This window comes from Balaenoptera physalus, assembly GCF_965194825.1.
Source record: "Balaenoptera physalus genome assembly, chromosome: 5".
NCBI classification, from domain to species: Eukaryota; Metazoa; Chordata; class Mammalia; order Artiodactyla; family Balaenopteridae; genus Balaenoptera; species Balaenoptera physalus.
This window is the reverse complement of record NC_138884.1, coordinates 118,883,277-118,899,205: the sequence shown is the minus strand read 5'-3', so window position 1 is coordinate 118,899,205 and position 15,929 is coordinate 118,883,277. Positions and strand designations below refer to the sequence as shown.

Below are 15,929 nucleotides of genomic sequence, written 5' to 3'. Positions count from 1 at the left end.
GATGAATTCAGTCTCTCTTAATAATGTTTTTAGTGTTTTGTTTTTTAAACTTTGGTCATGAAACCTATTTCAAGGCAGTGCGCTCAGAGGTCCCGAGGACCTGTCTCTCGCTTCAACAGTGTTTGGGCGGAACAGACCCAGGGGGGCCCCTTCCTCCAAGCCTCCGACCACCCTCCATCTTTTTTCCAGTGGCAACTTTCAGAACCAGCCCCTCAGTTATCCTCGGCCTTTGGGACCAGCCAGCACTGTTTTTTGAACTTAACTCCTTATTACCCATCAACCAGATTCCTCAGAATTATTCCATCAAGGTGGAGGCCGCCTTCAACCACCTGGTCACCTTGCATGGGCCGGCCTCCTACACCCACCTCTCTCTGGGCTTCTATTTCCACCACAGTGACATGGCTCTGGAGGGCTTGGGCCACTTTTTCCGCAAATTGACTGAGAAGAAGCAGGAGGGCGCCAAGCCTCTCTTGAAAATGAAAACCCAGCGCAGCGGCTGTGCCCTCTTCCAGGACGGGCAGAAGCCATCTCAAGATGAGTGGACTAAGACCCAGGACACTATGGAAGCTGCCATTCTCACAGAGAAGAAGCTGAACCAGGCCCTTTTAGATCTGCTTGCTCTGGGTTCTGCCTGTGCAGACCCTCAGCTCTGTGACTTCCTGGAGAGCCACCTCCTAGGTGAGGAGGTGAAACTCATCAAGAAGATGGGCAACCACCTGACTAACTTCCGATGGCTGTCTGGTCCCCAGGCTGGGCCGTGCAAGTGTCTCACCGTCCAAAGGCTCACCGTCAAGCATGACTAAGAAGGAGCCTCTGCAGCCCAGCGGCCTTTGAGGAGCCCTCCGGTGCCAGGGCTTCTGCCTGAAGCCTCTCTCTTCAGCCACTAGGCAGTTTTTTTAACCACCCTGGAGCCCTCTCCCAAGCCTTGGACCAAATGGAAACAATAAAGCTTTTTGCAGCAACAAAACAAAAACTACCCCCCAAAACAAAACCCAAACCCCCCCCTATTTCAATACTAACATGACAACAAGCTTTCTTTTGGTTACTATCTGCCACATATGTCTTTTCACTTACTTTTACTTTCAACCTTTTTATGTCCTTATGTTTTTAAAAAATTTTTTATTTATTTTGTTTATTTTTTATTTTTGGCTGCATTGGGTCTTCGTTACTGTGTGCGGGCTTTCTCTAGTTGCGGCGAGTGGGGGCTACTCTTCACTGCGGTGCGCGGGCTTCTCATTGCCGTGGCTTCTCTTGTTGCAGAGCACAGGCTCTAGGCACGTGGGGCTCAGTAGTTGTGGCGCGCAGGCTCAGTAGTTATGGCGCATGGGCTTAGTTGCTCCGCGGCATGTGGGATCTTCCCGGACCGGGATTCAAACCCGTGTCCCCTGCACTGGCAGGCGGATTCCTAACCACTGCGCCACCAGGGAAGCCCTTGCTTTTTGTTTTTTCTTTTTTTTAAATAAAGCGCATTTTATTTTATTATTATTTTTTTTAAATTTTATTTATTTATTTATTTATGGCTGTGTTGGATCTTCGTTTCTGTGCGAGGGCTTTCTCTAGTTGTGGCAAGCGGGGGCCACTCTTCATCGCAGTGCACGGGCCTCTCACTATCGTGGCCTCTCTTGTTGCGGAGCACAGCCTCCAGACGCGCAGGCTCAGTAATTGTGGCTCACGGACCCATTTGCTCCGTGGCATGTGGGATCTTCCCAGACCAGGGCTCAAACCCGTGTCCCCTGCATTGGCAGGCGGATTCTCAACCACTGCGTCACCAGGGAAGCCCCCTTGCTTTTTTTAATGCTAGTGATTTTCAAGTTTTTTCATGTAGTACCTGGCTTTTTGCATTTCTTCTCTAGTTTATTTTTCATATTCTTTGTCTATTTTTATCTTGGAGTCATAAATGATCTTTTGTATTAAAAGCTCCTTGCCTTAACCACAATAACATGTATTTTTATTTAATAAATTTTTCATTTTACCAGAGATAATTTCCCAGTTAACATTTTAATTTCCTAAGGAAATTTAGGAGAGTTATACAATTCCCTTTTCAAAGAAAACATACCTCTGCTCTCCTTCATCCTCACTATCAGGAAATTCTCAGCTATTATTTTACAGTTCCTGAGCTCAAATTTCCATAAGGATAACATGGAGAAAGAAAAAAAAGCATATATTCTTCTGTTATGTATATTATATAAAATATCATTTCTGGATGGCTATAAAATTAAATAAAAAATATATTAGATATAACAAAGAACTAAATCTATTTAATATGCCATAAGCATCATATGGTATAATGAATAAATGGACACAACTTATATTTGTGTTATTTTAAGGAAAAAAACAAAATTAAAAAAAATTTTTTTAAAGGTAGAGATTAGTGATCATGCAAGATATAAAAAGGAATACTTTATTTTCAAGAATGAGCCACTATAGGGATCCTTTATGGAGAGATCCAAAGTCTTATTTGATTTTTACAACAAACAAACAAAAGTTTAAGAAATTAAAGAATCATGCAGTCCCATTTTGAGGCTCTCAACATTTGCCATTGTCAGAAACTGTTTCTTGGGAAAACAGCACAGTTTGGGAATGTTGCCATCTAGTGTTCACTTTTAGAATTGGTCCCACAAAATTAGTGTAACCTAAACAGATTATTTCAAAATGTAGTTAGAGGAAAACATAGGAAAAACACTCTTGACATAAACCACAGCAAGATCTTTTTTGACCCACCTCCTAGAGTAACAGAAATAAACACAAAAATAAACAAATGGGACTTAATTAAACTTAAGAGCTTTTGCACAGCAAAGGAAACCATAAACAAGACAAAAAGACAACCCTCAGAATGGGAGAAAATATTTGCAAATGAAACAACAGAAAAAGGATTAATCTCCAAAATATACAAACAGTTCATGGAGCTCAATATCAAAAAAACAAACAATCCAGTTAAAAAATGGGCAGAAGACCTAAATAGACATTTCACCAAGGAAGACATACAGATGGCCAAGAGGCGCATGAAAAGATGCTCAACATCACTAATTATTAGAGAAATGTAAATCGAAACTACAATGAGGTATCACCTCACACAGGTCAGAATGGCCATTATCAAAAAATCTACAAACAGTAAATGCTGGAAAGGATGTGGTGAAAAGGGAACCCTCCTACACTGTTGGTGGGAATGTAAATTGATACAGCCACTGTGGAAAACAGTATGGAGGTTCCGTAAAAAAAACTAAAATTAGAACTACCATATGACCCAGCAATCCCACTACTGGGCATATACCTTGAGAAAACCATAATTCAAAAAGAGACGTGTACCACAATGCTCACTGCAGCACTATTTACAATAGCCAGGTCATGGAAGCAACCTAAATGTCTATCAACAGATGAATGGATAAAGAAGATGTGGCACATATATACAAAGGAATATTTCTCAGCCATACAAAGAAATGAAATTGAGTTATTTGTAGTGAGGTGGATGGACCTAGAGTCTGTCATACAGGATGAAGTTAAGTCAGAAAGAGAAAAACAAATACTGTATGCTAATGCATATATATGGAATCTAAAAAAAAAAAAATGGTACTGATGAAACTAGTTGCAGGGCAGGAATAAAGAGGTAGACACAGAGAATGGACTTGATGACATGGGGTGGGAGGACGAAGCTGGGGGGAAGTGAGAGTGGCATCGACATATATGCACTGCTGAATGTAAAATAGTTAGCTGGTGGGAAACAGCAGCATAGCACAGGGAGATCGGCTCGGTGCTTTGCGATGACCTAGAGGGGTGGGATAGGGAGGATGGGAGGGAGGCTCAAGAGGGAGGAGATATGGGGACATGTGTATGCACATGGCTGATTCGCTTTGTTGTGCAACAGAAACTAACACGGTATTGTGAAGCAATTGTACTCCAATAAAGAACTATTTTTTAAAAAATGTAGTTAAGATCTTGACTCTTCGAAATTGGAGCCAGAGATCAAGAGAGAGTTTCCTGAGGTAACTGAGAATTTTTTTAAATTAAGGAAAGAAAGGAGGAGGTTGCTAAAGATGTGTGTACATACGTGTGAGGACCACAGTGAATGAGGATAGACAATGGAAAGAGAAAATGGCAAATGCCCAGGACTCTTTAGGGAGAATAAAGAATGTGAGAAGGCTGAGGGTCAAATCTTTGAAGCAGTAGAAAAACAGTGAAATTAGTCTTTGAAATGTATTAAATGGGAAATTTAAAAAATAAAATGTATTAGATGTTTACAACTTTTGAAGGATTTTTGTTTTAGATAATAAAAAGTTACCATTTATTTAGTATTTAGTGAGTACCAGATATTCTAAATGCTTTGCATGTAATACATATTTGACTTCTGTAATTACTCTGTTACCCCCATTTTAAAGATGAGAAAATTGAGTTACAGAAAGGTTACAAAGCTGGTAAGTGGCAATACTTTGTCATTTGATTTTTCTAAACCAAGAGGCTGGTTCCAATATCCATGCTCTTAACACACATGCTATACACTTCCATCTAAAATAAGTACAGAACTTGGTCTGGGGTCACCATATAACATTAGATAGAAAGTTTAGTCAACTATCCAAATAATGCTGACAAAATTTTATTATTTTTATTATCTGGATCTGGTGTTTGAACTGATAAACTCATCTAACAATTGCTCAGTTTTCCCTTTTACATCTGTGCTATGTTCTTGATAAACTTTAGTGCATACATGTTTTAGTACATACATGTTTAAGGAGAAAAAAAAAAAAGACATTTCCTAAGGAATATTAGATAGCTCAGAGAATCTTTGGAGAACTAGAGAGCCAGGTTTGGAGGCCATGCAGTCAGAAACAACGCCCAAACCAGGTTGAGAGATTGTGCCAGTAAAGGCTCCAATGAAACCAGACACTGCATTACACACCACTCACTGTGGACATGAGACGCCAGGACTTCCACCTTCTGACCATGGAAGATAACGTCTCAGAGGCTACCTTTGCCCCCAAAATGGATTTCCTGCAGCCCTGTCTTGCCATGTAGCTCATTTGTGGTCTGACGTCTCGAGTGGGTGTGTGCGATTCGGGGAGCCTAGGTTCTGTGCCTGCAGCCTAGCTGTGAGTGAGTTGGGAGAGTGAGTTTTCTGACTCCTGCCGTGTGGAGGTGGATCAAAAGGCAGGAAATTCTCTAGACAGGGAAAGGGTGGTGGTAAACCAGAAAAAGCACATAAAGGGAATCCATTTGAAAACCTCAGTAGTACGAGTCTTTGACCAGCTGCTCTGTTGGTACATTTCTGTGAGACCTAGTTGTCATTTCCATAGTCCTTAAACTCTTCTTGAATTTATTTTTATTTTCATTGGATAAAAACTCTCCCTTGTCTAGAAACCAAATGACTATCGAACACAAATAGCTGGACCCCTCACCCCACCTTGCTGTCTACCTTTGAAAGAAAGAAAGAAATTAAACAGGTTGATATGAAGTTGTTGTTTGCCGAGTAGTTATTCTTCCTTATGCTGGTCAAAGAATCCCCAGTTTTCCTCAGTGAATCATCCCTTCCCCCGTCTTTCCCTATAGTTTCTGTGGGGATAACATCCCCTACTCTGCCGCTCCTGCCCAAGTTCCAGAAGACTTAGGCTCAGTTTGGCCAATCAGAACATACACATACCAGCCCTCCTCCCCAGCCATGTTCTAGTTCTAGAATAGGCAGGAAAATTGTCCGGGACAGACTAATGAGACTCAGTCTAAGGATGTTTCCTAGAACGACAGACTTGCATCTCCTGGCTCCTCTCTTTCTGCTGTGGTTGCTAGGCTAGGACACAAGCCTGGAGCTGCTGTTGACTAAACTGATACTCCTTGATGAGCACTTTCCTGAGAGTAAGATCGACACAGTGGAAAGTAGAGACAAGAGGTAAATAGACACAGTCCTAATATCCCTTGAGTACCTAGAACCAGCTGTGCTTGAAGCTTGCACTGCCTCTGGACTTCTCAGTTCCTTACGCCAGTAAGGTCACTTTCCGCTTAAATCCATTTGAATGTCTTCAGTCACTTGCAACCAAAAGACTCTTGACTCATTTTATTGGTTAAATAAAATAGTTAATTACTACAGATTTTCCTCTAATAATTCTGATTAACAAACATTTATAGTACCTCTAATTTGATGTCCAAATAAAAAAAACTTGGCCTTGTTTTTATATGTGTGTATATACCACACATGCACATGCACACACAAACACACACAGAGTAAGGAAAAAATGGAGTAAATATATCAAAGATTTTATTCATCTTGGTTTCTTTCTCTTTAGATAAAATTACCTTCTTAGGATTTGATGAGAGAGAAAATATACTTGCATATATTTTTCTATATTTTTTTTGCTCTAGGTTTTCTCTTGAATGCAACAGAGAATTATTTTGCTGTTTCTTGCATCCCAGTGTTTGGAGGTCAGCATAAGTTTAGCTGCATTAATTTTGTTTCTTTTTAACATGCTGGCTTCACTCTCCTCAGGTTTGACCTTTCAATTTCTTTCCTACATCTGACTATTCCAGGTTAAATGCTGGGATGTACACACACATTTAATAGAGGAGTACTGTAAGTTCAGGCAGACTTTCATCTCTCTGTCTCCTGTAAGAATTTATGAGCGCTATCAAGTAACAATAGTACCCTGCTTTACTTTGTTTCATCTTTTAGCTTTCAGTGCCTAGTTTTAACTGTCCTTCCTCTTCTAATCATAAATCAGATCCCACTGTACTTATCTTAAGAGCAGCTGTTGTATTGAAGGAAACAGATCAGTATCACTAATTTAAATCTAAATTTACTTTGGAGGAAATAGTTCATTAAAGTTACTGTACCTAGATATATCAAGAATCTAGTTCTCAAGTTGTGTTTCTGCATAAATTACAAAATGAGACATAAATGAGTGCCCTGGAGAAACTATAGACATAAGCACTGTCTTAGTCTGTTCAGTTGGTTGTAACAGAATTCCCCAGACTGGGTGGCTTATAAAAAACAGACATTTATTTCTTACAGTTACGTATGGAGGCTGGGAAGTCTAAGATTAAGGCGCCAGCAGGGTTGAGTTCTGATGAGAGCCCTCTTCCTGGTTCATAGCTGGTGTCTTCTCACTGTGTCCTCACATATTTGAAAGGGCTAGGGATCTCTCTGGGGTCTCTTTTATATCCCATTCAGGAGGGTTCCACCTGTGGAATTAATTGAGGAACCTCAGCTAAAACTGGAGTCAGGACAGGCCTGTAGGGGGAGCTCTCACATCCTGCCATACATCATCAATCACTTCAACTAGGCAGAGACTTCTGCTTATATTTCCAACAGGAAGGTGCCTCTACCATCCAGTAGGAAGAAGAAAACTCTCTGCCCCATGACAGCCCAGCCAATCTGAGACAGTGGCAGCCCAACGAATAAAAAGCCTCCATACTTTGGACTCCAATGGACTCTTTGGTTACCACAGCCCTTCCCAACTCCCACCTTTCCCCTATAAAGGCAAGTTCCCCTTCCCTGTTCTCTGGATTTGCCTGTGGTCTGCCATGGTTCACGTATCCTGGATTGCAATTCCTCTGCTATTTCTGAATAAACTCAGTTTTGCTGGTAATATAACTGGCTATTATGTTTTTAAAGTTGACTACACTTATGACCTAATTACCTCCCAAAGAAAGGCCCTCCCTCCTAATACCATCACTTTGGAGTTTGGATTCAAAATATGAATTTGGGGGTGGGGGACACACAAATATCAAGTCCATAGCAAACACTATGACACATTGGTTTGAAGAGCAGAAGCTTTGTCTTTGAGGCTCCATGCCTTCCTTTCTTCTACCTTTTCTTTTAACAACATTAACTTTGTGGTTTATTGGACTTAATGTTATTAGTGTGTCTTTTCATATTATCTTGAAATGTGTTCTTATAATTCCAAAATAAAAATTTACTTTTAAATATTGGAATTCTTGTTCTACAACTCTTGCTTTCATGAATTTCATGTACTAAAATATCCAAATGGAATAATTTTTGTGTTACTCTCTGGAAGTCATGTCCAATAAAGTTAACCAAGAATACAGCTTTTATGGAAGGAGTGAAGAGCTTGATTTGGGATCCTGTGCATCTTATGTTGCTAGATTGCTCAACCTAGAAAGGGGCAAATCCTAAAATGGGGACGATTTTTCAGTATTACAACATAGTAACACAACATGGGCTTCTGACTGGCTTGTGTGAAATGAACCTGTGGGTTTCTCAGAACACCACCTCACAAAAACTCAGACCAGTGTGACCTACCTAGTATTCTGGACATCCGGGGAGTAAAGAACTAGGGGTGAGGGGAAGGCTGGGCGGAAGGGAAGGGGAAAGGAGGAGGAGGAGGAAAGAAAGAGAACTGTGTTTAACATTTCATCATCTTAGGGCAAATCCTGAGTATCCCCAAGCTTGTAAATAACAGGATAATGTTCCCTCACTGAAATTAGGACCTTGTTTTTATGATATGAATTTATAATTTCCTAATTGCTATTGATATTTGTTGCAACCTAAAACAAGCAGATATTCTTGTAAATTAGATTTGCCTATTATAAACTAATGGATGTCTCAGGTTCAATCCAATTTTTGCATAGTTCCTTATTGTATGAAAGTATTTTAGTTTTGTTTACTGTAAGAAATATGCATAAATTGGCTTCTCTGTGATTAAATATTTCATAACTTCCTTTATTTGATTTGTAATTTTTACTAATAAAGTGGTTATTTTCAAAAGTAACTGAAGGCAAATGATTGTAGTAAACAGTGAAATTATTTAAGTATTTGTAAGTAAATATCTAATGTATTTCCTCTAAAGTGGGTCATTTCTGAAGCAGACACGTGTTTATAAATATAGTTTAGGCACAATATATTAAGTTTATGCAATATTTTTTCCAAAACAGTTAATATACTTTTTGTTAACCTACTGTTGTTTAAAAAAATTACTTCAAAACTTATTGGCTTAAAACAACCACAACTTGGTTATGCCTCACATAACACACAGTTCGTGGATTGGGATTTGGCTATGGATTGTTGATTTCACTACTTGGACTGGACTGGACCGTCCAGGATGGCTGCTTCACTCACATTTGTCCCTTGAGCTAGGATGGATTGAACGATGGGTCTTACTGGAATGGCTCTTTTACGGTCAGATATTTGGGGCTTTGGTTCCCCCTGCTGGCTGCGTTCCTTGGTCTTCTCCAGATAGCATTAGAACCTCTCTTTCTCCATGTGGCCTCTCTCTCATTCTTCTGGCAAAGTAGCTAGACTCCTTAAGTTGTCAGGTGTAAGCCTGGAACAGATACACGGTCACTTCTGCCACATTCTATTGGCTAAAGTAAGTCACAGGGTCAGCATGAATTCAGGGTGGGAGAGAACTACACAGGGTGTGAACACCAGGATGAGCAGTTCATCATGGGAGAGGAGGTACCTTGTGGAGTTTAGCTACTTCGGTCCAAGTGTCCCTTGATATGTCCATTTCCTGTATCCTCAAGGGTAAAACTGAGTATTTCTCCAGATGTATCCTTTGTGTTATCTGAGGCTTAAGAAATGCCTTTCAGAAAAAGAGCACTTAGTTTAATAATTTGGGAGGCAGTAGAAATGATAGCCCTTCTCTTGGGTTTATAATGGCTTACTAAAAACAGTAAGGATTTTGCAGTATAAAAATATATTTACTTTGTTTAACCTGGCATTTCCCAAACATTTAAGTGCATAGAACTGTGCCTGGCACTTAGTAATCACTTATAAATATTTGTTGAATGAGATTTATCCCATTTCCACAAAACATACACGTACATTACAAAGAATTGGTGTCTCCAGGAAGGAACTTTGTGAAAGGAGTACGTGATTCTGAGTTTCCTCCTGATCTACAGCCCCCATCTAGGTGCTTCCTAATGAATTAATTGTTGTACTTTAGTCTATATGACCCCATCTCCTGGTGACGAGACTCGCATGGGTACCTGACCCAAAGGCAGTTGTCTACAGGCTGGCCAGCAACTTGAAAGAGAGCCTGGCACAAGAGCTGTCACCAAAAGTAGCCTAAATTGGATTGTGATAGGCAGAGCAAATTAGATCCTGTCACTTGGGTAGTTTGAATGTGGGAAAATCAGTCAGTTAGTTGGCAGGGGTAGGAGCGGTAGAAGCAGAAGCAGAGAACACATGAGTTTCCATTGTATGCAACCCTAGGTTGCTGTTTCTTTATGATCCTGGTTTTGTGGCTGCTGAAAACACTTCCTATTTCCCTTTCTTCCCCCATCTTTAGAATAAAACCCCATTAACTGTGGTAGCCCAACTATGTCCCTATTTCTTACTATCTGAAAGAGTCTAATACATGATGTCAGGGAGGCCTGATGCTCTCTTATTCAGAATGAGAAAACACTCTATTCAATTATCTACTCAGGGAAGAAGTGCCACTATGACACGTACTCTTCAGAAGCCTGTAAACACAGTGGGAACTGCTACTAGTGGCGCCAATAATAGGAAGAATGGTAGGGTAGGCTGGCACACAAATTGCTCAGGAAGTTTTTTCAACTGTTGTAGGAAACTCTTTGGTTAATAGCTACAGAAGAAACACTTAATGAACAAATACTGATATATTATTATTAACCAAAGTCCACAATTTATTCAGATTTTCTTAGCTTTTACTTAATTCCTTTCTATGCTCCAGGTTCCCATCCAGGATATCACATTGCATTTAGTTGTCATGTCTCCTTAGGCGCCTCCTGGCTGTGACAGTTTCTCAGACTTACCTTGTTTCTGATGATCTTGAGAGTTTTGAGTACTGATCAGGTATTTTGTAGGTTATTCCTCTGTTGGTATTTGTCTGATGTATTCCTCATGATTCGACTGCAGCCATGGGTTTTTGAAGGAAGATCACAGAGGTAAAGTGTTATTTTCATCACATCGCATTAAGACTGCGTACCATCAACATGACTTATCACTGTTGATGTCGATCTTGATTACCTGGTTGAGGTAGTGTTTGTGAAGTTTATTCACTGTAGAGTTGCTCTTTTTCCTCTCCGTTTCCATAATGTACATTTGGAAGGAAGTGTGCACAGCCCATATTTAAGGAGTGGAGATTTATGGTCCCTCTCCTTGAGGGTAAAGCATCTACATAAATTATTTGGAATTCTTCTCCATGGGAGACTTGTCTCTTCTCCCATTTATTTATTCATTAAATCATTTATTTATATCAATATGGACTCACAGATATTTATTTTATACTTGTGATAATTCAATACTACTTTATTTTGTTGCCCAAGTTGTTCCAGCTTTGGCCATTGGCAACTCTCATTTGGCTCTTGTGCTCCTTTGACAGAACCACATGAATGTGGTATTTTGTTATATTCTGTTTTGTTTTGTTGTTGGTTTTTGTACTTCCTTACTTTCTGACACTACGAGATGTCCCAGGCTCATCTCGTTTATTTCTTAGCTAGTCCTAAAATCAGCCATTACTCCAAGGAACCCCGGTTAGTTATTGGAAGTGGCATTAGAAACCAAGATCTGGGCATTAGGTATACTTGTTAGTATGAGTGGGGCATTGTTTCTTTTGAGTCTTCTCAGCTGACAGAGCAAAGAAATATACATGTGCATATCGCTTACATACATACACATATCAATAAATATTTCTATATGTAATCATCTGTATCTATAATAATCTACACATGAGTTCTTACGAGTGTCTGCAATTCTAATCCACTACCAAATGAATCATTCTAGCCTCTCCTCAACCCTTACCCCTTGCTTATCTGAATCCCACTCCAACAGTGAGAAAGTTGGCTCCCACTCTGTGCCATCCATTTACTTAATTGTTCAATTCCATTGTACGTGTACAGTAGCATCAGAATTGTTAACCAGTACACTCATGGGAATGACTTTATCAACTAGAGTACAGTGCTTATGTGAAGTTCCTTTTGCGTTTGGTTTTACAGATCCCACTCTTCCAAATTTACTTAGTTCAGCACCCACTTCCCTTTAGTGACGCTGTAAAGAAATGAAAAGGACGGAGAAGTAAATCTACAGATTAAAATAGTCTTAAAGACATATCATACTTTTGAAATTGGTAAGAATTAATTACACTATCTAGAGATGTACATTTAAATGGTGAAACAAACAAACAAGAAAGCAAAGAAGTTATGACTATAACAGTAACCACATAAAAAGTAACTTCTACTTCTGGGCAGATAAAGTGTCAGAGATTGGACATACTATCTCACCTGAAACAGGTAAAAAACCCAACAAAATAATACGTGAAACACTGATTTTCAGACATTAGATACCAGGCAATGCAGGGCAGTGAGATGGGGAAATAAACAAGGTAAGCCCTACAATTGCCTCAGCTTACTACCTAGAGAGAGTTTTGAGGCTACAGTGCAATTTACATGAGGGAGAAGAAATTAAGTCGAGACCCCAGGAGTAAACGAAATTTTACTGCTGTTGTCTGAACAGGCTCAGTGGATGGTGAGTTTTGGGGATTTAGCACAAGAGAGAAACATGTTTGCTCTAGGGTGTCAGGATTCTTTTATTTTTAAAAAAATAGTCTCTATTTTTAGAACAATTTTATATTTACAGAAAAATTAAGTAGATGGTACAGAGAGTTCACAAATACCCCACACCCAGTTTTCCCTGTTGTTAACATTTACCTTACCGTGGAAGGAAGGGGGAACCCAAGCAGAGACCAGGAGTCCCCCTGAGTTAAGGAGATGGAGCTGGGAATCAGAGAGACACAGTGGAGTGCAGGAGAGGAGACAGTTACCACAGAGAAAGCTCCAGAGATGGCAGAATGTCCACCTGAGCAGAGGCAAGTGAGGACACTAACGTAGGACAGAGAAAAACACCGCCCAAAAGGAGCACAGGGGAAAATGCCGGGAGCTCACACCAGCAGAAATAGATAGCGTTCCCACTGACTAGAGTAGAAAAACTTGGCTTTGGGCAAAGTATCCAAAATCATGTTCTGAGTGGTAGGGCACACTTAGTCATAGACTAAAGGCTGCTTGGGTACCACCTAATGATGCTAAAAGCAAGACTTGAAAGTATCGAACTGTTTCCAAGTAACTTAACTGTGACCCAGGATAAAACTCAAGAATATTTATAGGAATACAAAAATATGCAGCATTCAACAAGGTAAAATTCACACTATCAGGGGTCTAATAAGGAGGAGGGAAGAAGTGGGGGAAAGGAGGAAGCTATGACACATCATGAGAAAAAAATGAATCAATACCAAAAGGTGTAAACACAAATAATAGAATTAGTATATAAGGATATTAAAGTTACATTACATACATTCAAACAGGTAGAGGAAAGACTTCTCATGTTAAATGGAGGCATGGAAGACATATTTTTTTTACAAAGACCCGTGTTGAATTTCTAGAGATGAAAAGTAAAATGTTTGAGATGGAATATATATATATATATATATATATATATATATATATATATATATATTATTCTCAGTAACAAGAGAACAAACAATTCAGTTAGAAAATGGGCAAAAGATCTGATCAAACCCTTAATCAAGGAAGATGTACAAATAACAAATAAGCACATGAAAAGACATTCAACATCATTAGACATTAGGGAAGTAGAATTAAAACCACAATGAGACACCATTGCGTACTACAATCATGACTAAAATTGAAAAGACCAGCCATACCAAGTGTTGGCAAAGATGTGGAACAACTACAATTCTCATACACTGTTGGCAGGAATGTGAAATTGTACATTCACTTTGGAAAATGGTTTTGGCAGGTTTTCAAAAAATTAAACATATACCTACCATGTGGCTCAGCCATTCCTCTCCTAAGTATTTACCCAGGGGGAAAGAAAGCATATGTCCACACAAAGACTTGTATATGAATGTTCATGGCAGCTTTATTTGCAAAAGCCCAAAACTGGAATTACCCAAACATTCATCAACAGACGAATAAACAAATCATGGTGTATCCATGTGTTGAGAGTTTAGCTAAGTTACTCAATTGGTATTGCTGTTTCAGCATTATTTTGTGTGGCTAAGAGGCTTTGGGGGGAGAGGGGACTTAAACTGACACTAGCTCCATCATGCAAGTATATGCCCTAGAAAATAGCCTGCAGAGTCACAAGCAAGTGAGGTTTCCTGAGATGACCCCCCCCAACAGCCCCTGTGATCAAGTCTTCCCTGCCTCCCAAGACCTTTCCTTGTGTGCCTCTTAAATAAGACCCCCTCACAGGGCTTACCAAAGCCGCATTAATTTTGGTTTGAATTAACCAATACAATACAGCGTTAGCCCCAAAGCACTCACCCACAGACCCTAATAAAGGCATGTGCCCCAGGTCCTGCCTCTCTCTCTGCCTGCACCCTGCTTTGATCTCCCAATGCGGCCCCTCAAGGTGTGCCATGTACTTTGTTCAGGATCTGTGAGTGATAAACTTCTCTCTTTCAATTTCTCTTGTCGGTAGTGGAGCCACAGCTCACCATCCAGCACCCTATGCTCCACTTCACAAATGTGATTTGATCAAGTCATAACAACATACAATGAAATATTAACCATCAATAAAATGGAATGAACTATTGATACACACAGCAACATGGATGAATCTCAATAATTACGGTGAAAGAATGTAGAGAGAAGAATATGTGCTGTGTTTGGTGATGTATCCTATTACTTACTACTTAGCTACTTTAACACACGGAAATTATTAACACAATGCTTTACATATAGTAAGGTACTTAAAGACAGTTTGTGGTTTTGATTAAATTATTATTTACAGGTATAGATGACACACAAATTAAGAACCTAGAATAATTTTAGAGGAAGAATCCTTTGAGATAAATGTATCCAACTGCCCACCCCCCCATCCCCAGAAGTCCTGTGATTTCCCCAAGGTCATATGGGCGACGTAGAAAACGTAGATTTCTAGCAAGTTATTTCCAGTCACTCTGAAGATCTCCTTTGAATTTTGAATGAGCCATAATTTTAAAATATAATATATTTTTTAGTAACTGGTCTTATGCAATTCACTATTTGGGGGCTTTTTTCTAAGGAAAAAAAAAGACAATGTTAACCAGAAGGAAATGCTTCAGATGAAATTAAGTGATGCTTCAAGGATTCTTTCGGTCCTGTTTCTTTATTCAATCAAATCCCCCTAGTGGAGAAGATATGCCTTTACGTATCTTCATATATCTTCACACATAAAATGTGGAGAAAATGGAACCACCTTGACTAGAGGGGTCATTTTCTCTACAGACTGACTTAGAAATCTTCTGGCAAGTCCCAGAGACTTGAAGGGAACTTTCCTGAATCTATGGTGATTCCTTCCAGGTGGAAACCAAATATCCGTGACTGCTTCCAAACTATCACACCAGTTTCTCAGCTGGTGGGGATTTAATGAGGGAGTGTGGAGGTGAATGAGATCCTAATGACCATTTATCTCTGGCTTGTGTGGCATCTTTTTAATTCTTGCAGGTGAACTTCTGAGACTGATGCTCCAATATTACCAAGGTAAATGACTTACAATATTATCAAGCTTACTTACCTATTATTCTCTTACTGAGAATACCTGTGTACCCAAAGGGTTAAAATACACGTTGCTCTGGGTTTCCTAATTTTTATAGCTCCTCAGTTTAGCTTAAAACATTTAATTTTTTCTTTTCAATTTTTATGATGTTTGAAATATACAGTTAAATTACGAGAGAGATCTTAATGCCTAAGGTTAATTACTTAGTTATAGATATTTAGGAATGCCCATCCATTACTTAGAGCAATAGTTCTCAAAGTATGGTCCTCTCTCACTAATGGCCTTGCTTCATACTAAATGAGAAAATAAAAACCTTCAATGGAAATTCCCTCATCTTTCCACTACCTATACAAATGGACTGGCATCTGTGCACATCCTCTCCTTTTACTTTATTTTGCAGGAATTACTTACTGCCCATTAAAGGCCCATCTTTACTTATGCTCTGGATTCTCAGCCACAAGGACCTCCA

The 15,929-nt window shown here is 39.5% G+C and overlaps 1 pseudogene across 1 annotated transcript; it reads left to right on the top strand.

Annotated features, from left to right (window-relative positions):
* The first annotated feature begins 23 nt into the window (after window positions 1-23).
* Window positions 24-14,393, top strand: LOC309661317 (ferritin light chain pseudogene; annotated as a pseudogene). Its single transcript has one exon. The product of its transcript is annotated as a ferritin light chain pseudogene (transcript).
* The last annotated feature ends 1,536 nt before the right edge of the window (window positions 14,394-15,929 follow it).